Source organism: Dermacentor albipictus, chromosome 2 (genome assembly GCF_038994185.2).
Source record: "Dermacentor albipictus isolate Rhodes 1998 colony chromosome 2, USDA_Dalb.pri_finalv2, whole genome shotgun sequence".
NCBI classification, from domain to species: Eukaryota; Metazoa; Arthropoda; class Arachnida; order Ixodida; family Ixodidae; genus Dermacentor; species Dermacentor albipictus.
This window is the reverse complement of record NC_091822.1, coordinates 78,937,275-78,963,052: the sequence shown is the minus strand read 5'-3', so window position 1 is coordinate 78,963,052 and position 25,778 is coordinate 78,937,275. Positions and strand designations below refer to the sequence as shown.

General features: G+C 45.7%; 1 long non-coding RNA gene across 1 annotated transcript; it reads right to left on the bottom strand.

The window, feature by feature from the left end:
- Positions 1–1,582: 1,582 nt before the first annotated feature.
- Positions 1,583–20,061, bottom strand: LOC139055449 (uncharacterized). Its single transcript, XR_011511766.1, has 3 exons — positions 19,966–20,061; positions 6,158–6,207; positions 1,583–2,741 (listed from the first exon to the last, which is right to left on the bottom strand). It is a non-coding gene; the product is annotated as an uncharacterized lncRNA (long non-coding RNA).
- Between the last annotated feature and the right edge of the window lie 5,717 nt (positions 20,062–25,778).

Genomic DNA, 25,778 nt, shown 5'->3' with positions numbered 1-25,778 from the left:
TTTTCCAAGTCTCTAACTGGACGCTAGCACCTCTATTCGAAAATGTTTGCTAACGTTCATCTGTTCTTTTTTTTTCAATTCGTGCATATTGTTTTCAATGTGGTGCCGTGCTAAAACCTATCAATGAACCACGGAAGCCAACTCTGCAGCTTTGACAAGACGCTCGCGCTGCTGAATGTGTAGGAAGAGTCACTTCATCGACTTGCGCACGGCAGAGCACTACTTGGAAGTATACATGTTGATTGCCCAGTGCCTGCGTGCACAAGGTGTCGATAAACATCGCCATCAATTGCGAATGCTATTTTGAATACACGTGCAGACAGGGAACGCAAGACCTTAATGACATTCGGTATGAATGAGCAAAACGAGAACACCGTGAAAACAGGAGCCAATGTTTCGACAAGTAGACTTGCCTTGAAGAAGACAAGCCCACTTGTCGAAACGTTGGCTCCTACTTTCCCCATGTTCTCATGTCGCTCATCGTCTTGAATTTCCATCTGCCGCCTTCCCCATATGTTTCCTGGATTCGGTATGAGTTGCATTTACTGTGAACGAGATCACATGTGCCACGTGACCGAGGTATTAGCTGTGTTAGTTGTCTTATAAGTAGCTTTAAGGTACACAGGTCGAGCTAAGGCCTCTGATACTAATACGTTTCATTAAACTGATATCACGCATGAGTTCTGAATCACGTTAAGTGCCAGATGCGAACGTTTATAACACTCGCCCTTGGTAACCATATAAGCGCTTCAAAGAAAATGTCCCTGCCGGCTGGATATTAAAGTCATGTCCTGCTGCAACAGAGATGGGATTGCCGCGCCCGCTAAGCGGTGGGACTAGGATGCATGCTTCTAGCTTGGTATTATTTGCTAGATTTTCCGCACCGAACAAGTTCTACTACGGGCAGTATCTACGCATATATACATTTTAGAAGTCGCAAGAAGCAATACTTAGTGGACGAGTACATTGTGCGCCTCGCACTGAAGTGTTCTCGAAGATGGCGGTGCCCACTGTGACAGAATTTTTCCGTCCCAGTGAATATGTGTTCAACGCCAGAAGTATCTCTGAAGTTGGCAAACATTTTCTTTTCCTACCTCACGAACAATAGCCAAAGAAGCCAAATTATCGCATGAACCACACCTGTTATCGCACCAAAGAAGGGATAGCGCATACTGTCAGCTAATAATACGAAACCTGTGCGGAATTATTGCATTTATGCACAGGCTAATTTGCTACTTTACAGCAACTGTTTAACCTCAACCTCAGGCGGGGAATAATTAAGCTATCGCAAACGTTGTCAGAAGACGAACTCGCATAATTAGAGATGAATTCTGCTCTAAAATGACACTCTCTCTGTAAGCTTCCAAACGTTGGTCTGCGTACGGCTTGATGTACTCCTGCTTTCGGAAACCTATAAAACATTGTGCACACAGTGGTAATAACGAGGGCGCAGCCAAATATCTTGAAACATACGTGGAAGAAGTGTTCTTATGAAAAGTTGAACAGCTAGGGTAGTGTGTACAAGCTTCTCTCATTATAGTCTGATGGCATGAGACGCGCGATGTAGGTAAGAGACAAAAGATGACACTCACACACGCAGATCTTTTTATTGAGGAATCCTTCGTAAGTCTGCACAGATATTGTAATACATGGTAACATAACCAAAGATGCAAAAAGGGCACTGCCGGAAACAACCCCATGACACAATAGCAATCAGCACAACAGTCTAAGGAAGCATAAGCAATCGAAGGTACTTAATTGTAGTGGCCTGTAGGCCAATCATTTTAAGTCTACATCGCAACGAACTATAATGCTAAATGGGGTTTGCGACGATCCCACCCGTGCTAAGGAAAAACATCGTTTTCTATCATTAGGCTTAATTGAAAAAATCGCAATTTATTAGTTCGTACATCAAGAAATGGCGTAAGGCGTCAGTTGTATAGATCTCGCGATTATTTATGCTCTTTAGATCCGTGGCTTTTTCATTGATTCAGGGAAATGATAACAGCTAACATATAACATATACGCAACGGCTTAGTTACCCTGGTCTAGCAGCAATCCTTGCAAATTAGATTATATAACGCAAACAGGCTAATAGATAAGTGTGCGAATGTTTCTGGTTACTTTTTAACTGGGTGTTGTGTGTGTATATGCTCAGGTCATTCTACAAACCTCAATAGGAGTTGATGCGCATATAACATTGCTTTCTCTTACAGACATTCCTTTAGTTTGTCGATGCCTTATAACAGTAAAAGCTGTAGTTTGTAAGATAAACCTTAATATGGCTCGCAGAAGCTCGAGGCAAATTTTTACGCCTTTCGTCCCACCAGACACTGAAATGTTCCAATGACGCTTCACCATCCCTTGCGAAATTCTTGCTTTCGTAAGCCGTTCACATGTCCGGTGGTATAAGGATAGTTTGGTGGATGCATTCTCGCTTGTTACATTGGTTGAACGGGTTCAATATCTGTGCTATCTTCTGGTGATTCGTCGTCGTATTTGCCGCTTTCTTCCCTAAGTATCGCGTCAACGTCGATGGGTTGAAATGGCTCGTCGTCGTATTCGTTTCCTTTCAACTCTTGCACCTTGTTCTTCATACTAATTATTCCGCGGATAGCCGCTGTTGTCAAATCTTTGGCCTTCCCAGCTGCTTCAAGTATGCCTCGTCGGACGCGTTTGTTCGCGCCATCAGGGAGTGATCGCTTAACCAGGGTTTTCACAAAACTGCTACCTAGTCCATCCTGCACAATAAAAAAGACGAACGTTTTACCACGATTTATGCAGTATTTAACTTCGTTTGGCAAGCAATGAGAACACGTGGGCAGAATTTCTCCTTTAGTCATGACTCTATTCGCTCGTCGAGTGAATTCGTACTCTAAGCAAACCTACACATCTTCAGTCGGTTACGAGCGTTCGTGCACCTAGACTTTGCTTGCTTACTCTGAATGCACTATAAGATGAGTATAAAATTTATTGAAAATATCATGTTTCTAGTCACATTACTCAAGTCAGTATGTCTTCCCATAGACACCATGCAGCTTATTGGAACCAGTATTGATCAATTGAAACACCTTGAATATAAGGCCAAGTAGCAGGTAAGTTGTAATGCTGCTAAAAACCTTTTCGGCTCACACATTTCTGTATTGAATTACGCATGGCCTCGCGATATTGACATCATGGATGATAAATTGAAGAATGGCTTATTAACAAGCAACTTGCTTGTGGCACAACAGTTTATTGATTAGCATTTCAAATGTCCTCTCGTGCGCATATCGTATTAAAGGTACTGACAACTGGCCAGATTATGATGTGAGATGTTGATGGAATCGAAATGACAATGGACTATAGTGATAGATTCCAGCGCGCTGTTAATGATTTGTGCAAGAATTATAATTTTACATTGACAAAGAAAGTATCAAAAACCAGTAGGTGGCGTGGCCTGGTGGTGAAACCTTGGTACTTCGGATGCAGTGTATGAGACTGCTTTACAAAAGTTTACTGTTATGAGGCACAACATATTTATTGGTTAAAATTGGACTTCGCACAGTATTAAACGCTCACGCTGAATTCTATTCGTAACAACATTACGAAGTAACGTATTACCCCTTTCACACCGGCACCAGCAAACTCCTTTTAACTTCGTCGTCTTTATCTCGAGGAAGATGCACTCCGTGTCACACGGTCGCCCTTCTGCTAAGGGAATTTAATGCAACTTTTGGTCAAGGGAGATCGGCGATCTCCCTCGGCGGCTGAAGGGAGTAGTCTCGTGTCGATACTGTTTTTGTGTAAGTGACAATTTATTGACGCCATACAGCTCTGAGAGCAGCTGGGCTCTGGCTTCACGAAGGGATTTCGCAGCGATTTATGGCGACTCTTGGCCTGAGTTTTACATCAATTGATCCGTTAAGTCGCCACGTTTCCGTGGACATCTAGTTTTGAGGTGAGACGCTTCTTTGCCCGGTGTTATGAACGTTATTGGGCCTCGACTACGCCTCGACGCGCTAAGACTAAGCGTGCGCCGGTGGCGCGCCGAAGATGCAGTGGAAAATGGAGGTTCAAGTTATCGGTGAAGACATCACTGCAGAAAAGTTCACCGCCGAAATGGGCTGGTGCACCGCCCGTTTCCGCTGACCCGACGAGAAACGTGGCAAAAACTCACCTCACGGCGACCCACCCCAATCGACAGACTCCCGCTCTCGCTCTAAAACCAGGAAGAACATTAAATCTCAAGCCCCGAGGGCGGACGTATGCCCCAATTCCCCAAGAGCGAAATTAAGATCATCGCCAGACCTAAAGGGAAACAAAATATCCACAAAGTTGACAGACGCACAGAGACTGCAGCCATTTTCCAAGCAACACAACTTAGCCCGGAAGAAAGCTAAGACGACACGACCTGTACGAACGCTCAACAAAACATCGTCGTGATCAGCACGCGCCGGCCGCACAATTCTGACAGGTGCGTGCGCATGAAATCTAACCACGTCAATGGTGCAACCCACGAAGTCAACGCATACGAGGCAGTACCAGACAACACTACCAAAAAAGTTATCCGCATTCTCCTCACTGACAGTACCCAGAAAATCAACGCTAACATCATGAATGCCCGCAATCCGCTAGCGCTGGCCGCCAAGCGCATCGGTTCCACCACGACCGCTGTCATCGCCTTCGACGGACCCAGTGTGCCGTTCCTGGTCCGATACGTCACAACACTGGTCCCCTGCTCCTTGTACGGCAAGCAAATTGGCATATGTTCCGCTGTGACCGTCTCGGGCACCGCACGGATGATTGTTCATTCCTTAACAACAAGATCTGCAGGGGCTGCGGCGGCCGCAATTCCCACCAAGACTATCAGTACACCCCCAAATTCACGCTGAGCGGTAGACCCCACCCCACGGCGGACAAATTGTGCACGGCCAACTATAAAGCGGCATACATAATCGGGAACTGCCTCTGGGAACAACGTACGGCACAGCAATCAACCCCTCCACCAGGTGACATCCCGCCCATGGACACGAAATACCGCTCCCTCTCCCACTCCCGACCTGGAGCATGCCATTCCTGGTCGATATCCAGGTAGAGCCCAAGAGGCTGACAGATTTCTGAAAAGGTGAGCTTTGCAGACACTATGACACGCGTCTAGCGAGAGGGTCTGGTCAGGTCTCCCCCTACACCTAAACAAAACACAGGCAATACGGTCAGCGATCAACTTAAGAAAGAAAATCCAGTTATGCGCGACATAATTCAAAAACATACACAGGAGGTTCAGAGCCTAAAATAACCCACACGCAAAGCCCCAAAACCCATCAGCTTTAGAGGAACCCTCGACACCGGCCCCAAAAGAGAGCACTCCAAGGAGCTGGTACGGGGCAGGCGCGCCCTGAAGTCAAAGACTTGCTCGTGTCGCTACAGAGCACCGTCGAAACTCACCACAGCGCTCTGGTTGCCGTAATGAAAAGAGTCACCACCATAGAAAACAACCTCTAGACACTTTTCACCACATCCACCCCCGCCACCGCGGCTATAATCATGGACAAGAGCGGAATCACTCACAACACTCCCGCCTCGGCACCTGCGGCCTCTTAGATCCCTTCCTCATCATGGCACATACTAATACCAATACAATGATATGGCCGTAGAACTGTGGAGGCTACCTCCAGAGACAGCCCGTTTTTCGTCAACACCTTCGCACATCTTCACGACAGCCGGATGTACTCATACTTCAGGAAACGCACGACACACCGATCACCGGTCCCTTCCCTGACATCAACCCTTCATCAACGCAAGCATCAAATCCTCGATGACAAATCCTGACATACAAAGGCAATCTTGGGCCTCGATCTCCCTGGAGGTGAGCAGGCGTTAAGCACTCCCCTTACGTGGGCCGATCCCGAACATAATGCAATAACAGCCCGACCCGCGGAGGAGGTGAGCAGGCGTTCAGCACTCCGCATACGTGTGCTGATCCCAAAAATAGTGCGATGCCGGGCCGACCCACGGCGGAGCTGTAGTTCGCCATTGAGTGGCCCACATACACAGATTCGCTGGTCATCCTTCTTCACAGAGTGGAAGCGCAATTGTTTTTTTTTATAATAGGTGCTCTTCAGAACTATAGGTGGTGAATAAATCTGAGTATCATAATTGGAACGTAAGGACTTACCTCATTGGTGACCTGGCTGGCAAGAAATTCATTAGTACTAGCCAAGAGCACTGCATGAAAGAAAAAAAAAGTGTTATGTTAATCTAGGCACGCAGCTCAAATTTTAAATTAAAATGTTACTTCATTTACATTATGAAGGTTAATAATAATATGAAGGTTCTTTTATTATTTATCGCTCGTAATGCAAAAATCACAGAGTATGTAAAAAGATGTTCTTTCTCTCTCTCTCTCGCACACACATAATCCACCAACATACTGGAATAATTTTAATTTGCAACTAGCAGTGCTAATATTGAATCACCTAATAAGAAGCCTCAAGAGGTTTCGACTTATAATTATTCCAAATAGGCTACTCGACTTATGAACATGAAGATTCTCAGGTGAATAGTGACTGCTGTGATTGCAAAGTCCTTGTGGCGTCTGGAAACTGACATGCGCGGGCGCCATCTAAAAAGAATGCACCAATCAACTACACTTAAACTGCTAAATCTGCACCTGGATAGCCATACCGCATTTCTACCGCGGCGCAGTCTTTGCAAGTGGCTACTAAAGGTTACGCACTCATTTTGTATTACTGCTCTCGCTCTAATCTTGGAAACTACTTTGGCAATTAGACCAGCGCTACAAAACCGAACGCATCGGCTTGTAACGTACGAGGGTATAGACCGTCAGTTTTGCTTATAATTTTATTGCCTGCTTTGTAGAAAGTAAATATTGATTAATTTAGTAATTCTAGAACACTCGCGACAAAGCATAAATAAAATAAAATTCATATATTGTTCGCGCAAATTTTTTTTTTTTGACCCGCACCACGCTTTGCTGATGATTGCTCTTTGTAGCAAACGTAGACTCCAGATTATTAGACGGCCCTTCTGTGGTCGTGGTATTGCAGTTTCGTTCGCCGTGGAGGAGTTACGGGAAACTCGGCAAGCAGTCGTCTACAGCATCTGAGTTGACCGGAGTTCGAGACGCAGTCGGTTGCATTCTGCAGCAAAGCCTCGAGAAATGAATAGTATTCTTTGACTCAAAACCAGCACTGCAACTCATGAGCAATTATATGAATCACAGAACGGCATACAGTCCTCTGGTTTATGATATCACGTCTTTGCTTGGTGGAGCGTCTCATCGCGCTGCGGTGTATTCCTAGCCGTTGTGGAATAGCTGGAAATGAACAGGCTGACGCGGTAGCAAGAAAGGAAGACACTGACGGGAGGATTAAAAAACTTAACTTTTCCCTGTATGACCCCAACGCCTTGCTCCATAACTCTATAAAAACCTCTATGGTGCATTAATGGAAGAACCCCCAACATGAGCAAGAGCACCACAAAATTGATACTTGCTTGTGATTCAGGCTTTCACTTCAGTTTCGGGGTGGCCAGGAAACACTCATCCACCGATTACGGTTCGGTGTGGCCTTGAATCACCAATATCTTCACAAGCTTGGACAAGAACGCGACCCTCAATTTAGCGCCTGTCACAATGCCGAGACAATAGCTCACGTACTTTGCGTTTGTCCTCAATATGCGACCGAACGAAGAACAACTAAGACTGGTGTTGACTGCTTGGACTCTAACCCTTTTTCAGAAGAAAATATTTTAGGCGCGTGAAAAAGAGTTGACCATGCCCAGCATGCCATAACGTCACTCTTGAACTTTCTACGAGAGACTGGCTCAGACGATCGCCTATAGAACCTCTGAGACGGGCAGACAATGTGATATGGGTTTGCGCGATGACTTTTTTTTGTGGTCAAAATTACTGTTGCGTGTATTGTGTCTAAAGTATCCGCGTATTGGACAACGTGGGCTAGTAGCCTTTGTACCATAACATTATAGTCTACCTCCTACCTATCCATGTATCTCCTACTTTTCCTTACCACAGCGAGGAGTAGCAGGCTAGAGACATGCTCTCCAGACCAACGTCTCCTCCTTCCTCTTCATTAAAATCTACTCCTCCTCCTCGGCAAGCAGCGGTTGTCTAAGCAGACGAAGCAGCTTGTGCGCAAATCAACACTGTGAATCTGCTTTCTCTATAGTGGCCCCTTACCGTGCCGCGAATGAGCTAACCGGCGTGAGTCATCCTACTGTCGCCTGAATAAATAGCTAAGCTCGGTGCGGAGCTTCAACGTCTCCAAAGTGAAAAACTCTGAAGGTTGCGGGTGAAGTTGTGTGCCAGAATACTGGAAGAACGACGTTGCAGCGCCGCGACACGTTCACAACAGCTGCACTGCGATGTAAAAGGCGGGGCTACTTTGTGCACAAGGAGGTAGCAAGATCTGAAGCTTTCCGCAAAAACGTCATCCGTGAGCAGGACACAAAAAAGTGGCCAATGTGAGTGTCCACACCATTCGACGATATATGAAAGACGCTCAGGTCTCAAGTCAAATAACAGGAAATCTGGATTAGTTCTTCACAAAGGAGAAGATCTCCTGACATGACGTCGGACGTACGTCAGAATCATACCAGAATGGCCGACGTATAAACGGTAAGCACTTTTTTTTATGCTTGAAAGCGACCGCCACAGCACCTGTACATTTTTGGGTAGAGGTATACTGGTCGTGTCTTGGTTATGTGCCGTAGCAATAGCATATGGTCTGTGTATAGCCGTCAAGTATGGGTATATATGCATTTATAAAACAAACAAAAATTTACTCGGTTTTTCAGCATGCTACCCTAAGATATTTTGCGTTTCCTTAAGGATAGTTCGTCATTTGCTCGTCAAATCGTCAAATCGCCGTCAAATCACCAAATCGCCGTTCGTCAAATCGCCATTAGCACGTCGTACGTGCTAATGGCGATTTCACACATCCACCAGCAATTTAATATATGTTCCCAGAGTAGCGCAGCACCTAAACAGCGTCAATTGAAACATGAGTAACTGCTCTAAGCGTTACTCGATAAGAACAATAAAGGGAGAGGGGTTGCCTACACATACTGCTTGGCAAGCAAAAACGAAATCTATGTCATGTTGCAGCCACTGGCAAGTGTCGGTGGTGGGAGCGGCTGTCCGAAGTCTCTGGATCTTCGCGACGGAAGAGAAAATAAGTTGCTGCCACAGAGAAACATCACATATGCAGCACTGAATGCATTTTCTTGAAGAACAACAGATTATCTAGATTGCACATCCCTGAACACTACACACAGGAACGAGAAGATTAATAAAAACGGCAAAGAGTTTCTGGACGTGTGCTAAACGAGAAAAAACTTAGAAGGCACTCTAACCACCTATGGAACTTCGGCTCGCCGAGAATATTTCTTTGGCTTTAGCTAAGTCTACATTACGTAAGACGGCATCATATTCAAGAATACGATCTATTCTTATGCGTTATATTATGTTTTGCAATTGATAATAAAAGAAACCTAGCCTTGTGGCTGCATTGTCAGATAGCTGGCCTATACGAGAAGGAGCAGTCGTTGCAAGACCATGCATGTGGAACTTCGCAACGGGAAATATTCTGGTGTAAAAACGAGCGTCCGCTTCGAAAGCGGCACATTTTGCCAACTTATGTAATGCGCAAGTGATTTTTTAGCTTTGAGCTCATAGCCCAAAAAATTCTCTCTGAGTATACAGGAGATGGAACATGCTGTGAAATGTGGCTGCATACACTCTCGGAGACTGCCCTACGGTGAGTAGAGGTAGGAGCACGCACACGCTCACATAGAGTTACCAAATTCTATGCCTCTAGGATGTGTGAGCGCACCAGGCGCTGATGTCTTGGCATAAACGCGCATTTTGTCTCCTATATGTGTGAAGTTTTACAGCGAGGCTGTATACGCATAGCCGATTCGTCCGGCCGTCCGTCGCTTGCACGCCGAGGGAGGGAGGGAGGGAGGGAGGGAGGGAGGGAGGGAGGGAAAACTTTTGAGTCTTTCGAGAGTTTCGCGGTTATGAGGTCTCCGTCGTCTTCATCTTCTTGGCGCTGGCGACAGGAGACTTCTCTTCAGCAAGGGTGGGCCCCCATTCTAAGGCTCCACTGAGTCGCGCTGCATCGCTCGCGTGCTGCACTAGGGCCCTTTGGGCCGTGAGCTCGCTGCTGGTGAGCCGACTCTCCCATTGCTCCGCACTCAGGTGTTCGTGTTTGTGGAATGCTTTGTTGCGTTCGCACTCCCAGGTGATGTGGTAAAGTGTAGGTTTGGCACCGCACCAAGGGTAGGTGGCCCTGTATTGTGTCGGAAACATCTTATTGAGCACGTGTAAGTTGGGGAAGGAGTTTGTCTGTAGTCTGCGCCAGCTGGTCGCTTCCTCCTTTGAGAGGTCTTTGTGTGGTGGCGGATATCTAATTCTAGTTCCTCTATGAAAGTTCAGGGTCTCTGCGTATCCCCCCTCGCAAGCCTGTAGGTGGGTCTCCGGGGCATCCGACCACCCATCTCGGAACGCTTCACCTCGAGCTAGGCTGTCTGCCCTTTCGTTCCCCACTATGCCTACGTGACCCGGGATCCAGATTAGTTTGTGTCGGGGCTTTTTCTTCTCGGCGGAGGTGGCTCCGCTGAGTATTCTGAGGGCAGTTTTGCTGATTCTGCCTCTCGTGTAGTTTCTGCACACCTCTTTTGAGTCCGTCAGTATGTTGAGAGATCGGCCTGTTATATAACCTTCCGCTGCCGCCAGCGCTACGGCAATCTCCTCGGACCACGCTGTGCCAGCGACCTTTGCTGTGGCATACGTGATCGCGTTTCCTTCCCTATTAACCACTACCGTCGCGGCTACGCGTTCTCTTCCGTGTGGATATACAGCGGCGTCCGTGTATACTGTATTGTCTAGCTGGGCTAGCGTTCTCTCAACATATTCGGCCCTAGCTTTTCGCCTGTTTTCGTGTAAGTTGGGATCCATATTTTTTGGCAGTGGTCCCACATTAATGGTTTTTCTGAGGTGGTCCGGTACTTCCGCGTATCTGTCTGCCAGTCCGCTCGTATCCCGACCCAACCTCCTCAGGAGCGCTCGTCCCGTAGAGTTGCCTCTGAGTCTCGCGCTTTGCGTACCCAGCAGAGCCTCGGCGAGCTCGCTGAAGGTGTTGCTGATGCCCAGCTGGAGCAACTTCTCGTTCGACGTGTTTCTCGGTAGACACAGAGCCGTCTTGTACGCCTTCCTGAGGATGGTGTCTGCTTGCTCTCTTTCTGCCTTGGTCGTCACGTGGTACGGCAGGGAGTGCGTGACTCGGCTGACAATTAGGCTGTTGACTAGCTTCAGAGTGTCTTCTTCTTTCATTCCGTATCTCTTTTGGAACACCCTATTGATCATGCGGCCCACCTGTTCCACCGCCTTGCTCAGCAGGCTAATGGTGTGGCTGCACTTCCGGCTGCCTTGTAGCCACATGCCCAGGATCCTAATCATGTTCTTCTCCGGGATGTTGTGTCCCTCGAGGGTCACCTCCAGTGTCGCTTGCGTTGGGTGCTTGCCAACCCTGAGGAGCTCCGACTTCTCCGTGGAGCATCGCAGTCCCCTTTCTCTGGTGTAGTTTTCCACGCAGGTCACCGCTTCCTGCAGTTTTTCTTGCTTCTCTCCGAGGGATCCTTGGGTGACCCAGATTGTGACGTCATCGAAAATTTTTCCGGCGTGACCCAATCATGATGAGCGAAAAAGGACGAGAAAGATGCGCGCGATTGACTGAGGCAGAAGGGACGTCGTTTTTCTCCGTCGTAAGCGCCTGCGCAGCAGTTTCTCGACGTTTCCGAAATTGGTAGGCCACATGACATACGTATTCCTGATGAGCAGGCAGCTTTCGATTAGCAACTCCATCGATCAGCAGCTCAATCATCAATGATGCACACCCGCGTGCGAGAGCAGCCTCGTGTAGCCGACCATAATAAGCTACTGCGTACCGAACATCTGGCATCCTACCAAGTCGCCACTTAAGCCTCGTTGGTTATCCATCTGTGCGGAGTGTGTGAGCGTTGACGTTTCATTGTCGGAGGTACACTAAAAAATGTGGATGTACTGCTTCTAAGCGTCGGCGATTTTTTTATTGATGTGAGCTCTTTACTTCACTTTACATGATTTCAATGGAATAACCAGTTAAATTAGCGAATCACCTTCACGAGTACCATAAATAGATTTTCAGTATTTCCATAATCAACCTTGTTCAGTATCATGTTTCTGTAACGTTCATATATCACGTACCCCAACCCGCTATGCTTGATGATATGGACATTGCTATCGTCACAAGGGAAGGTGTCTTAATTATGTTAAGGGGCTTGAGCACCAGAAAGTGTATAGGACCAGATCAAATCCCAAATACATTTTTACAGCGCTATTCTATACAGATAAGCGATTTCTTGGCAAAGGTCGTTAATGCATCCTTGCGTAGTTGCGAACTTCTGGACGACTGGAAAACTGCACGCGTAATTCCTATATTTAAAAAAGGTGATAGGTCCATAAATTGTAATTACAGGCCAATTTCTTTAACTTCTGTCTGTTGCAAGTTACTAGAGCATATTTTGGCTCACAATATCCAGTGCTTTTTAGCAGATAATAACGTCTTATCTCCTTGCCAACACGGCTTTCGGAAGGGAATGTCCACGACGACACAACTGGTAACAACTATTCACGACTTTTTTGCAGCTCTAGACCGTTCTGGGAAAATTGATATACTTTTGTTGGATTTTTCTAAAGCCTTTGATAAGGTTCCGCACTGTAAATTACTTCGAAAATTAAATAACCTAGGATTGCCGCTATATCTTATCAAATGGGTTGAGGCATATTTAACTAATAGAAAGCCATTTGTTGAAATCAAATCTAGTGTATCTAGGATGCTCAGCGTTACATCCGGTGTTCCCCAGGGGAGTGTTTTGGGGTCATTATTACTTCTTATATATGTAAATGATTCAGTGCAAGTAATCCCTGACTCAGTGTCTATTAAACTTTTTGCGGACGATTGTATTGTGTTTAAAGAAATAACCTGCCATGAAGATCAAAGTCTATTACAGCGAACTCTCAGCCACATTGAATGCTGGTGCGCAGAATGGGACATGGAACTAAACGTTAACAAAACAGTGTTATTAAATTTAACGCGGAAAACTAATCCTGGCGTGTTCACTTACACTATCCATGGCTCTCACATTCAAGCAGTCACTCAATATAAGTATTCAGGGATTACTCTTTCTAGTGATATGACATGGGGAGCGCACATCTCTGCAATTTGCGCAAAATCTTTTCGCAAACTATGTTTTTTTAAAAAAGAGGCTTACAAAGGCAACGGTGAATGTTACATTTCAAGCATACAATGCATACAATGCCCTTGTGAAGTGTGCATCTCTTGTATGGGATCCCCACACAAAAAAGGATATACACTGCTTAGAACACCTGCAAAGGAAAGCAATCAGATTTATATCAAATAAATATAAAAGGCTGGATTCTCCAACTAAGCTCATGATTGCGCATAACATTCCCACCCTAGCTGCACGCAGAAAAATCAGTCGACTAAAACTCTTGCATAATATTTTGTCTGGAAAAATAAATACATCGGTACGCCCCTATATTTAAAGTCCACCGCAAGAAGAACAACACGTAACATTCGCAAATACTCCCTGCAACCAATGTTTGCGCAAACAGAGGCTTTTAAGCAGAGTTTTTTCCCACGCACTGTTTGAGACTGGAACAGTCTACCTGAGTTTGTTTGTCAGGCTGAAAATTTTGACGAAGCCCTTGAACTACACCTGTCTTAAATATGAACGTAGCCAAACTGTTATTTCTGATGCAAGTACTGTTGTAAATTATTGATGTGCTGTTCTTTTTAGGTGTGTGTATGATAAATACCGTCCCAGTGAAACCGATGTATTGTATTGTCGTGCAAATGTTGTTGGAAATTATTCCTGTGCTGTGTTTTTCCCATGTGATTGTAATTCCACTCCTGCTTGGGCCACATTGGCCTGCAGTATTGGGAAATAAATAAATAAAAATAAATATGTAGTCAAGGCATACATCACGTCAATAGAATGAGGCAAGTCAAAGTGAGACGGAGGAAAAAAGCCCAATTTTCAACTTGCCGCTCCCTATCGGCTAAGTGTGGCTTCTAGGTTTCACGATATTTTGCCTGCAACTGTCGCTACATACCTACATTGCTTGTCCAGAGAACAGTCGTGATTGCGCGAAGGTCTTTAGAATAAAAATACCCGTACTGGGTCCCTGTGAGTTGTAGATGACCCATAGGCCTCAAATCAGCTAAGTTAAATTTCTGAGTGAGTACGCCACAGTCTCAGTAAGTGGTGTTCCCAATTACCGGAAGGCGCAAACGTTTTCCGTTATTTGTTTCCTTTACTAGCTACACTTTCCCGAAATTTTTGCTGGATAGGTCCTAACATTCAGTGTGCTAAATTACTTGAGTAATAGTTTTGGACGGGGCCAAAGCGCGCCTGAGAGAAGACGTTGAACCCAGATTAAATTCTGGTGGAGCTCGTTTCTTGTAGATGCTCAATACCACTTCAGTTTCCTTGTCTAGGATGGTATGGGCAAACTAGCAAAAGCTACTCAGTGCTGTCTTCATCGAAAATGAGATGCCACGACCACATGCAGCCCTCCATCAACCGACAAGCGTATTTGAGTGGCAACAAGATTTTTTCGTGTGCCGCAGAGTTGTTAGAGGAAAGGACGCTGAGTACTGAAAGTCATACGCGCTGCTATGAAATTGAGCTAGTATCAAAAAGAATAAACTGCAAACAATGGCTGGCGGAGGGAGTACAATTTTCACCTAATCTCTCTCAAAGGTAGTTTATTGGTAAAGGCTGTCAGAAAGCTTGAAAAATGGGAAATTGAAGAAAGCATAAGTTTGCGAAAGCAAACACACCAATTAAAAGCACAAGCAGGTGATGAAAAAATTGTGCCTACCACACGACTAGCACCATATGCCACGGTATTGTCCATGGATTGATTTTCTATCGAGAGAGAGAGAGAGAAAGAAGAGGTTGAACGAAGGAAAATTTTGGTATGTGTACAGCTGAACACCTGGAAAAAAATAGTCACTATGGGAAATTACTGAAACGCTTTCCATTTAGGAAGGGCTCCAACTACTGCGAAAGTTAAGAAAGCTAACCTTGAACCTAACGAGATAACTCCTCTGAGAAGAGGCTTTCTAAACCGAGGACTTGTTAAACTAGGTTCTGTAATACTGACACATGGCTGACTCGCTTCGTGGCTCCGACTGGATTACCACGGTTTTCCATGGGAAATGATTTTGCAAACACTAGGCGTAAATACAATCAACACTATAATTGCGTAAAATATATTTAACAGTAACTGTTTTCGTGAAATATAGGCAGCGCGCTTAATGCTTTAGGCTACGTTGTCTTCGTCGTTCATGCCAATTTTTTGGGACGATGCCTTTTTGAATAATTGGTCCTCTAGGGCGCAGAGATGGCTGGCTACATGCTGTTCTTTCTTGCGTAATGAAGAAACCCGTGTTCTTACATTGCCATATATTAGCCAGAAAGCGCCCAAAACACTGCCAGGCCAAAATCCACTTGTCCAGAGAAAAACGAATGCGTAATGAAGTACGCCGCGTGGTGATAGGGGCAACACGAGAAAAACGCATGCCTTCTGGCTGGCTCTGGCAGCCAGAAGGCATGTGTTCAAAAAAAATGACGAGGCGGAATGTGTCCTCGCGAATAAAAGTCAAAGTAGAAAAAATTTTAAAAAGCGTAGTTACCTTTCCTGGTTTTAGTGTCTTGCCATGGCTGCTTTGGCGCAAGTGAAATAAAAATCTTCACATTCATTTCTGTGACATGAAGGCACAAATGAACCACCACAACGCTTCATCTCATCGGACCTCGCTGCGTACTTTGCCAACTTGTCTGATAGTGTGTTGATTTGGCTTGTGTCGTCGTATGGTCTGATGTACGACTTTAGAAAAGTCAATGCAGCTTTGGCATCAAATGTTTATGCGAACATTAAACCCACAAAGCTCCGGAATCGAATATCTAAAGGACGCTTTGGAAATGTCAATGCAGCTTTGGCAGCAAATGTGTATGAGAACTTTATGTACATAACGTTTCGGAATTGAAATCCATGCACTCTGCAAATTCAGCGGCCTCCGTGAGATGCCGCGATGAGTCCGCTTGCTATCAGAACGCCCCTGAAACTGTAATCGGATGGGGCTACTTGGGTTATGTGACCACAGGTGCATGGGCGTTGCCACGAAAGCCAGCACGAGTTCGCAATGTTCGCACCGAAACGTCTTTTGGAGCATGAAAAGGAGACTCTAAACAAAACCAAGAATGATTTCCGGCGCCGGGGTTGTTTTTGTCGGCGGTGCATGATAGCACGAAAGAATTTCGCGGGGCGACTGATGCCCTGCGAAATTCAAGTGCTTAAAGGTTTTGAAGCCACTGAACCTGAAACCTGTAACCCGAAAGAACCTCAATATGTGGCCGACGCGCATTGGACCCTGACTGGCGAGTCGGTCTAGGATTCGATTAATATTGACCACGTCTTCTGTCAGATGAATAAGTTTTCAAGGTGGGTGAATAATTCGCAAACCCCGTATAGTTGGAGTGGGCAGACGGCTTTGCAGAGGACGCGTAGGGACGGTTGCAGCGCAAGCTACATACGACGCCGACCGACCAAGTGGAAAGATTGCACGCCGTCTTCTGAACAGGAAGTTTTCAGCATTTGATAATTGTTGCTTACAGAAATGCGATAACTATTGAAGTTATTCAGTGTGAGTCGGTCAGGGTATTTTTAGCTGAATTTCACCAGGTATTTGATAAAACGTAGGTCGTACACGCCAACTTCTGTCCATAACATTACCGCACTTCAAGGTCTCATTTGTATGCAAACAACTTGATTTAAATCATTTGAGGGTTTGTATCTGGAGAGCATTCTTTAGTGAAGCATATACTGTTTAACAGAGAAGTTACAGTTTGCTATCACGTAAGTACTTCTTTCGCGTATCTCAAAAGCTATATCAAAAACACTCAGTAGCAATTTATCAGCAGTGTGTTAGGCTTTTTTTGATGCCGTGCGCGCACGCCAGGTCAGTCGTGAAGAATGCTTTCCTTGCACGCGCAAATTGCAACGCTAAAGTATACTTGAGCCACTATCACTTTACTTCCCACTACCCTCTTTCCCAGGGTAGGGTAGCAAACCGGATCTTCCCTTCTGGTTAACCTCTCTGCATTTCACCCTTTCCTGTGTCTCTCGTTATCTCTCTTGCACGCGACTATATGCATATCTTTTGTTTTTACCAAATATTTTTCGTAAAGGCTGAACTCTAGGTGCCATTTAACGCAGGTCTGTGCTACCGTGTTAAGACAGTAAATAGATCTTCAGTATTTTGATAACCAACCTTGATCAGTATCATGTTTCTATAGCTTTCATATGTAGTGAAGGCGTGCTTCACGTCTGACGAACAAGGCAAGGCAAAGTGACACGCCCGAAAAACGCCCAATTTTCAACGTACCGTTCCCTATCGGCTAACAGCGGCTTCTAGGTTTCACGATATTTTGCCTGCAACTGTCGCTACACACCCACCTTGCTTCTCTAGAGAACAGTCGTGATTGGACGATTGTCATTAAAATGAAAAAAAAATATGCGGATTGGGACCCTGTGAGTCGCAGATGCCCCATAATGGGCGGCGCATCAGCTCACCTAAATTTCTGAGCCAGTACGACATAAACCCTGTAATAGTGTTCTCAATTAATGAAAGGCGCAAGTTTGTTCTGTTATTTCTTTCTTTCGCTGGCTCTAGTTTCCTGAAATATTTGCTTCGTTAGTGCTGATATTTAGTGGGCGAAATTATTTTTGGACAGGGTCAAAACGCGCCTTAGAGAACATCTTGAGCCCAGTAATTATTCCGATGAAGCTCGCTGCTGCTGGTTGCTGTATACGAGTTCAGTATCCTTGTCGAGGGCTATACGGTGTTAGGGTTGGCGTCTGAGGCCACGTGGCGAAAGGAATTTCAACCGACCCTATCACCCTGCCTCGTCGAAATGAGGCGTGACTTCGCCTGTTATTTTGGGCGCCCTGATCCACGTGCCGAAAGAACTTTCTCTCACCGGACCTTTTACCAGGCCTCATCGAAATGAAGCGTGACTTTCTAATTCGCTATGACCGTTTCGAGTGTGCCTGTCTGCCGGAAGCCCCGCAGTGTACAGCCTCTTGTTGTGTGTGTGTGTGTGTGTGTGTGTGTGTGTGTGTGTGTGTGTGTGTGTGTGTGTGTGTGTGTGTGTGTGTGTGTGTGTGTGTGTGTGTGTGTGTGTGTGTGTGTGTGTGTGTGTGTGTGTGTGTGTGTGTGCGTTGGCCCTTTCCTCGAATTGGACCTAGAAGAGAACTTCCACGAACCCGCAAAGCAGAGAAGAGGTGGACAGGCGTCTACAATTCCGGCCGGGAGGCGGGATGACTTCTTCCTTTCAGCAGGCTCGGTATAACCAGAGGAGGAGGGGCCCTCTTCCCGTGCCGGTCACGTGACATCGACGCAAGCAAGATCCCGCCCACCATTGTAGAGAGCCTATTTAAGGCGCTTCGAAATGTACTTTTACTAACTTCATACTTTTCTCATTTTCTTTCATCTACCTTTGAATAAACCGTGCAAGTTTCACACTAGAAATCGCCTCGCCCTTGCTTGGTCACCATGGGCTACCGGATGCCTGCAGCCCGCCGACAACGCCACGCTACCCAATAAGTAACGTCGGTGGAGCTTCGATAGGCAGGCGCCGCTACTTCTCGGAAGCGGTACGATACGCTACCCTAAAGTACGCAACAAAGGGGACACTAGCAAAAGCTATCTAGTGCTGTCTTCGTCGAAAATGACGTGCCACGACCACCTGCAGCCGTCCATGAGCAGACCAGTTTATTTGAATGGCGATAACATTTCTTCTTACGCCGTAGGGGCGTTCTGGAAAGGGCACTGAGAGTACGGAAAGTCATACCGTCTGCCATGACATTTATCTAATGTGAAGAACAAGAAAATTGAAAACAAGGGCTGCAGGAGGGAGTACAATTCTCACCTAATATCTCGAAGGTAGTTTGTTGACAAAGGCTGTCAGAAAGCTTTGGAAAGTGGAAATTGATGAAAGCGTTATATTGCGAAAGCAAACACACTAATTAAATGCACGAGCAGATTAAGAACAATTCTTGTGCCTGCCACACGACCTGCACCATGTGCCACTTGCCGTGCTTCGTGTGCAAGTTTCGAAGGCTCTGCAGGAATTCAATGCCATAGCTGCAGCAAATGAACCCAGGAAGTCTGCCTTGGTGCTTACCTGTACTACGATAAGGGCCTCAATTGCAAGAAAGTGTTTGTAATTTTTTAGGATTGGGTCATTTTGCCCAAGTTGCCTGTCTCATTTTGCCTCATGTATGAGGCAAAAGGAAACGAGGCAAATGTGGTAATTCTCACACCATCATATTTGCTAGCATAGTATGGCAGAGGCGCAAGGAACAATGTTATAGCGTATTTTTCGCAATTATAAATTTTAGCAAACGATCAGCGTCAAATTGAATATTATTGTTTCATTTTGCCCTGCCGTATGCTAAATTCACGAGCCGACTGGAAGCGTTCTTGTATTATCTTGACCTCGATTTTCGCAGATGTCCACTATCACGATTAGTTTTTACAGTATCTGTAATACAAACACCGAACCTATAATGTTCAGTAAGATACTGGCTTTGGTGCCCATGTGTGGACTGAATGCCTTAAAACATGCGTTGTTATTCATATGCATGGGGAGGCGTGTTTATCTCGAGTGTCAATTGGAGTTTCTCTATTACCCTCAACCTCGGCGGTTTCAATAAAATAAGATTATGTCATTTCTTTAGGCTTGGGCTGCTCAACATGAACGTCACTTTGAGAAGGCTTGCAGCATAATACGAAAGAAGTGACGTACCTTGAGCGAAAAGCAAACTATAAGGGAGCCAGGTATGCCGCATCATGCAGAAGTTCACTGCGCAGTCAACGCACAACTTTTTGCATAACCTCGAAGGCTTACTTTGCATTACACACAGATGTTTCCAAAAAGACAATACACTCTATTTCTGGGGAATGTCAATCAAGTCAGTCAGCAGGGCTTTGAAGCCTTTGAGATGCTGGGCTCGCAGATGCATTATGGTGCAGCCGACAGTCTCTTCGACAACATGCTGCTTACGCCCGCTCCAAGCTCTCCCCGTGTTCGCTGTCACTACATAAATATGGATTTAATTCGCGGAGATGTCATGCCGTCGACGACACATATTTTCATTAGTCCATGTATGAATTTTCTATCGAGAGAAAGAGAGATAGAGAGATGGAACGAGAGAGAGGAGGCTGAACGAGAATTTTTGATATGTGTACAGGAATAATGTACAGACAAGGTCAAAGGCATTCCTTTTCATTGTGTGGTCTGACCTTTTTGAATTCACACACTGGCCATATAAAGTTACTGCTATTATAAATCGTGTGTAGGATGTTTCTAAACGTAGTTGGCTTCATCGAAGATCGATGAAATTTTATGCAATCCCACCTTGAATAATTTAAGGCTATCAATAGTTTGACCGACTGAAGAAATTGCGATCAGTAATTCCAAGCTCCCAGACAATGGCACAAAACCCTGCATAATGCCGTGTCGGCGTCTTCCCAACATATGAAGGCTGGTACTGCACTGCACCATAAGTTGGCGCCACTAGAGTCTGTGTCTCTGTGACCCTTTGTTGTTTCGTTACGTGACTGTGTGTAACTTTTCCTCAGATTCAAAGATGAAAGCCACTAAGTAAAACAAAGAATGCAGTTTTTTCAAGAAGAAATTATTCCATGCTTTACAGACAAGTTGGAGAAAGGCATAGCCTTGTAATATGCACATGCGTTGTCCATTTGTTAAGTTTATTTTGTCCCCTTTCTTCATGCTGAAATGATTTCCATTTAGAAAGTGCTCCAACCACTGGGAAAGTTGAGCAAGCTAAGCTTGCATCTAGCGAGATAACTCATCTGAGAAGAGGCTTTGTAAACTGAGGACCTTTAGCGTAATATAATATGTAATACCTTTATTCATGAAAATAAGTGGTACAATGTGCCGAGGCATTAGGAAAAAAGTTGCTAAAAAGCAACTTGACTGGTCCTAATAACCAGAAGGTCATAAGGCAGCAGACAGCAAGGAGCGAGAAAAAAAAAAGGAAAAGAAAGGAAAGAAGTAGAACGAAAAAAGAGAAAGGAAATAGAGAGTAAGGGCATATAGCACATATATCTCACTTGAACAAATTTGCTTCGCACATCAAACAGCTCGGAAAAAGCTTGTTAAACTAGGTTCTGTAATACTGACTCTTGGCTGACTTGCCTCGTGGCTCCCACTACATTACCACGGTTTGCCACGGAAAATGAATTTGCAAACACTAGGCGTAAATAATATAAGCACTATAATGGCGTATAATTCATTTAACAGTAACTATTTTCTCTAAATACAGACAGCGCGCCTAATGTTTTAGGCTACATTGCCTTCATTGTTCATGCCAATGTCCGGCACAAAGACTTTTTGTATAATTTGTCGTCTCGCGCGCTGAGATGACTGGCTACATGCTGTTCTTTGTTACGTAACGAAGAAAGGCGTGTTTTTACATTGCCTAAGACAACTGGTGCTGCCTATGAGCACTGTGAGCCTTATTGCCTAAAGCATGCACAAGTGCAATGCATGCAAGTGCATGCAAGTGCAGCTTTATGAATGTGAAGGTTTCTATGGTGCTGAAAAAAAAAACTGTATTTCGTCAGTAAATAGCTGCTTGAAGGAGCATCCAGAATTTTTAGTGTTCTTACGAAATAAGAAACAGTGCACTCACAACGACGACTACAGAAGCTAGATGTAGGAGTCGTCCAATAGAAAAATTTTTAAAATACGAGTCGAATACGAATATTCGCTTCGAATATCCAGTAATAGTATACGGATGCGTTTTTTAACACGTTCGTATAATTTGTTACTTTGGAACATTGCAGTTACATTGTCAATGTTAAACAACTCGTCAAGTAAGCCATGGCACTAAAGCATAGCGTATCTGGCTCAGTCTAACATGAGACATTTATTGATTCCCTGCAGCTCTCTTCGCCAGCGTTTATCGTGTTGTACTGTTTCAAATGACTGTAAAATTGGAGGTATTTGACTCTCCCGCTCGTCACTCATCGCACATCTTCTCAAGCAATACGCTCAGAATTGGGGATAACGATGCAAAAAAAGAATCGCAAGCGATTACTATACCCCCTAATGCTAAATTCAAGCGCATCTCTGTACGTGTTTTAATTTCGCGATGTGCTAGCTGTCGCGGACAATCTTTCTCGTGCAGCACGTTGCGAACGGAGCAAAGCGTGGCGCGACAGCCTCGCTATCGGTAGATTACGAGTGGCAGCGCGTTGGTGACGCGTGGGCGCGATTTACAGCAGCCGCTGCAGACAGACCTCCGCTTTTTCAGGGCTTCATTTTCGTCTATGGTATCTGTTGCTTGATTATTGAGTTGGTAACGCGTCAGTTGCGATAGCGTTGGTTGCGTCGGTATCAATAGCTTTCTTCATATATGGTATTGGTTGAGCAGCGGAGAATAAATGACGGCGATAGCGAAGAGAGTGCAAGAAGGAAAACATAGGGAGAGGCACTGGCGCAAGCGTTAGGAGTAAAGCGTAGTGCTGCGCAAGACGGGCTCTGCGGTGACCACGGTTACGGGATGGCGCCAGATTAGCGCGCCGTCGTCTGTTCACCGATGACGCCGTCGATATGACCTGCGGCGAGTGCGTCCACCGATACCATACATGGAAACAAAGCGCTGTATGAGCGGATGTCTGTCTTTAGCGGCTGCTGTGAATCGCTCCGATGCGTCACCCACGCACTTCCTCGTGCGATCCATCGCTAAGCGAGGCAGTCGCGCCACAATTCGCCCTGTTTCCACCGTGCCGCACAATACTGATTGTCTGCGTCAGGTAGTATATCTTGAAATGAAGACGAGTGTAGAGCTGTGCTCAAATTTCATATTAGGGAGTATCCTAATCACCGGTGAAGATTTAGTTTCAGCAGCTAAATCAAAGTATTGAGGTATGAAATTCGGCATACCAGTATTTCTGCGCTGAGCATTGTAAGAAAAGCATTATCTGTACTTTAAATACATGTTCCAATCATTCTTTAGGTAAGTATGTTCGTCTAGTTGAATGCTCGGGGCCACCAAAAAAATACATTCGCGAGCGATGGTGGGTTGTAATGCGCAGTAATGCAGCCCTATGCTCTTAGGCTACAGACGGACGCTTGCAGCGACCTAATAGCAACCTTGGCAGACATTCACGCCTGTACTTCACATTGGGATGATTGGCAAGTGCGTCGCATTCGATAGCAAACGTTATAAATGGGACAGCATGCCAGAAACCCACACCGTTTCCTCATAGCTGTTAGTTGTTAGAGACGACACGTAACACTGTACTGCCTTCGTGATCAGCCAGCGTCGCAACGAAACAGGTGGTAACATTTCGTCACTGGAGTACAATAACTAAGTCGTCATGCCAACGCCGTCACCGCCAAGCGCTCTCCATTGTAGTTATGCTGTCGCTTTGCCATTTTATTCACGTATACATTAGCACACCAAACACCACTACTCGCCTTGAACGGCCACCTTGCACTATTTGCCACCGCTATGCCCACCGATGCTAGTTAACTATCTACGTAAAGAAGTTCTGCGTAATACTGATTCCCACAGTTGAAGCTAAACATTTCGACAGAATTGCCTGTCTGGTTGGGAAATTGATTAGAACTTTAGACTGACTCCAACCAAATAACTGAATTTTATTAGCCCGACGTTTCGGAGCCCATTCGGCTCCTTCTTCAGGGGGTTGTTCTTCGGGGGGTGGCGGTGTGCCGCTTTTAAAGCATCTTTTAAACCAAAAATCTAAAAGAAAGGATCAGACAGCACGAGAACGATGTCAGGACATTCAACCGTATTCGCAGCGCCGTCGCTGAACACTCTGAAGAAGCCGACCACAAAATTGCTTTCAAGGAAACTGAAATCCTTCAAACAGAAACGAACTGGCGAAAGAGACTACTACTGGAGTCATGGCACATTCAGAATACGGGGAATAACATAAACCGTGCGAAGGGCAACCTACCCTCGGTGTATGTCCATGGCCTTGGCGACCTGACGAAAAGAAGAAAAGGACGCACAGCCAGATAGACTCCCGCGTGTTTCACCAACACAGAACGTCGGCGCGACCTTGTAACCTCCCCCCCCCCGCCTTCCATCAAGGGCACCCTCGCGAGCACTCCCCCCAGCACGGGTCATCCCAGCACCATGGAAGCGCTCAACAACACACCCCCCCCCCCTTTCCTTTTGTTCACCCCCACCTTTCCGTCTGTGAAGTGTCTCCCGACCTCCCGTGTTCCCCCCCCCCCGTGTTCCCCCGACCTTTCTTCAAAAAAGATGCTTTAAAAGCGGCACACCGCCACCCCCCGAAGAACAACCCCCTGAAGAAGGAGCCGAATGGGCTCCGAAACGTCGGGCTAATAAAATTCAGTTATTTGGTTGGAGTCAGTCTAAAGTTCTAATCAATTTCCCAACCAGACAGGCAATTCTGTCGAAATGTTTAGCTTCAAGTCTTTACGTGCAGACTTCGGGCTAGAGGCAGTGCAACTTGCAAAGAACTATATAAAAGCAGTGAAAGGAATATCCACCTTCAAGACACACCTAGACTTCACCCGGAAATGCAAGGACAAAAACGTAGTGCCACGAAGTCTCCAGCTACGCCAACCAATCAACACACCAGAAGGCCGGGACATCATCAACAAGGCCCAGCAAAGATTGGTGACAGCACGGATACATGAGTGCCACATGGTGATCCGGAAGAAAGAAGTCGACGCGTTCTTCGCCAGAAGACAACTTGAACACCAGGTACCCCATCTCTTATCATCAATTGAATCGTTTGCAAAGGCTGTAGCGTCCTCAGAGGGAATGAAACACATTCAAACGCAGAAGAAGAAATTCTCTTCCCTAATCAACGAAAACGAGAAAACAGGAGTGTTAAACAAGCACACAGTAATCAATTTATCATCAAGGAAGCTCACAAGCGAAGAAACTTCAATCCTCGCAAAAGGTCAAAAATTCAATGTTACGACAGATAACCCACCCCTCCCCAAGATGATCGCCGCCCTTGAGAGCGGTATCCAGCAACTAGACCCCAAAGTGCGGGAACAGGTCAGACTGAAAGCAATCGGCATAATAAGGTCCAATAACAACCGCAGAAGAGAACGCAACTTAACTTCCGACGAAATAAAAGCAGTGAGAACGCTGAAAGAAGATAACAACATAGTGATCCTACCGGCGGACAAGGGGAACTCAACCGTTGTTTTGAACATAAAGGACTACGAGGATAAGGCGTCCGCCCTACTTGACAGCCAAGATTACGAGAGACTAAAGAAGGACCCCACTACGAGAACCCAGTCGGTGCTGAACAAGACGCTGATTGAAATATTCCGCAACCACCCAAATTCTCGAAATCTCTACCTAAAATTAATCTGTAGGAACGGATCCGCCCCAGCTTTCTACGGCTTGCCAAAACTCCATAAACCCGGAATCCCCTTACGACCAATCGTAGACTTTTCGTGTTCCCCACTACGATCACTATCCACTTACTTGCATCAGATCATATCACCACTCACCGGAAGGACAGCATCGCACGTGCGCGACTCCGAGAATTTCATCAAACTCACATTCA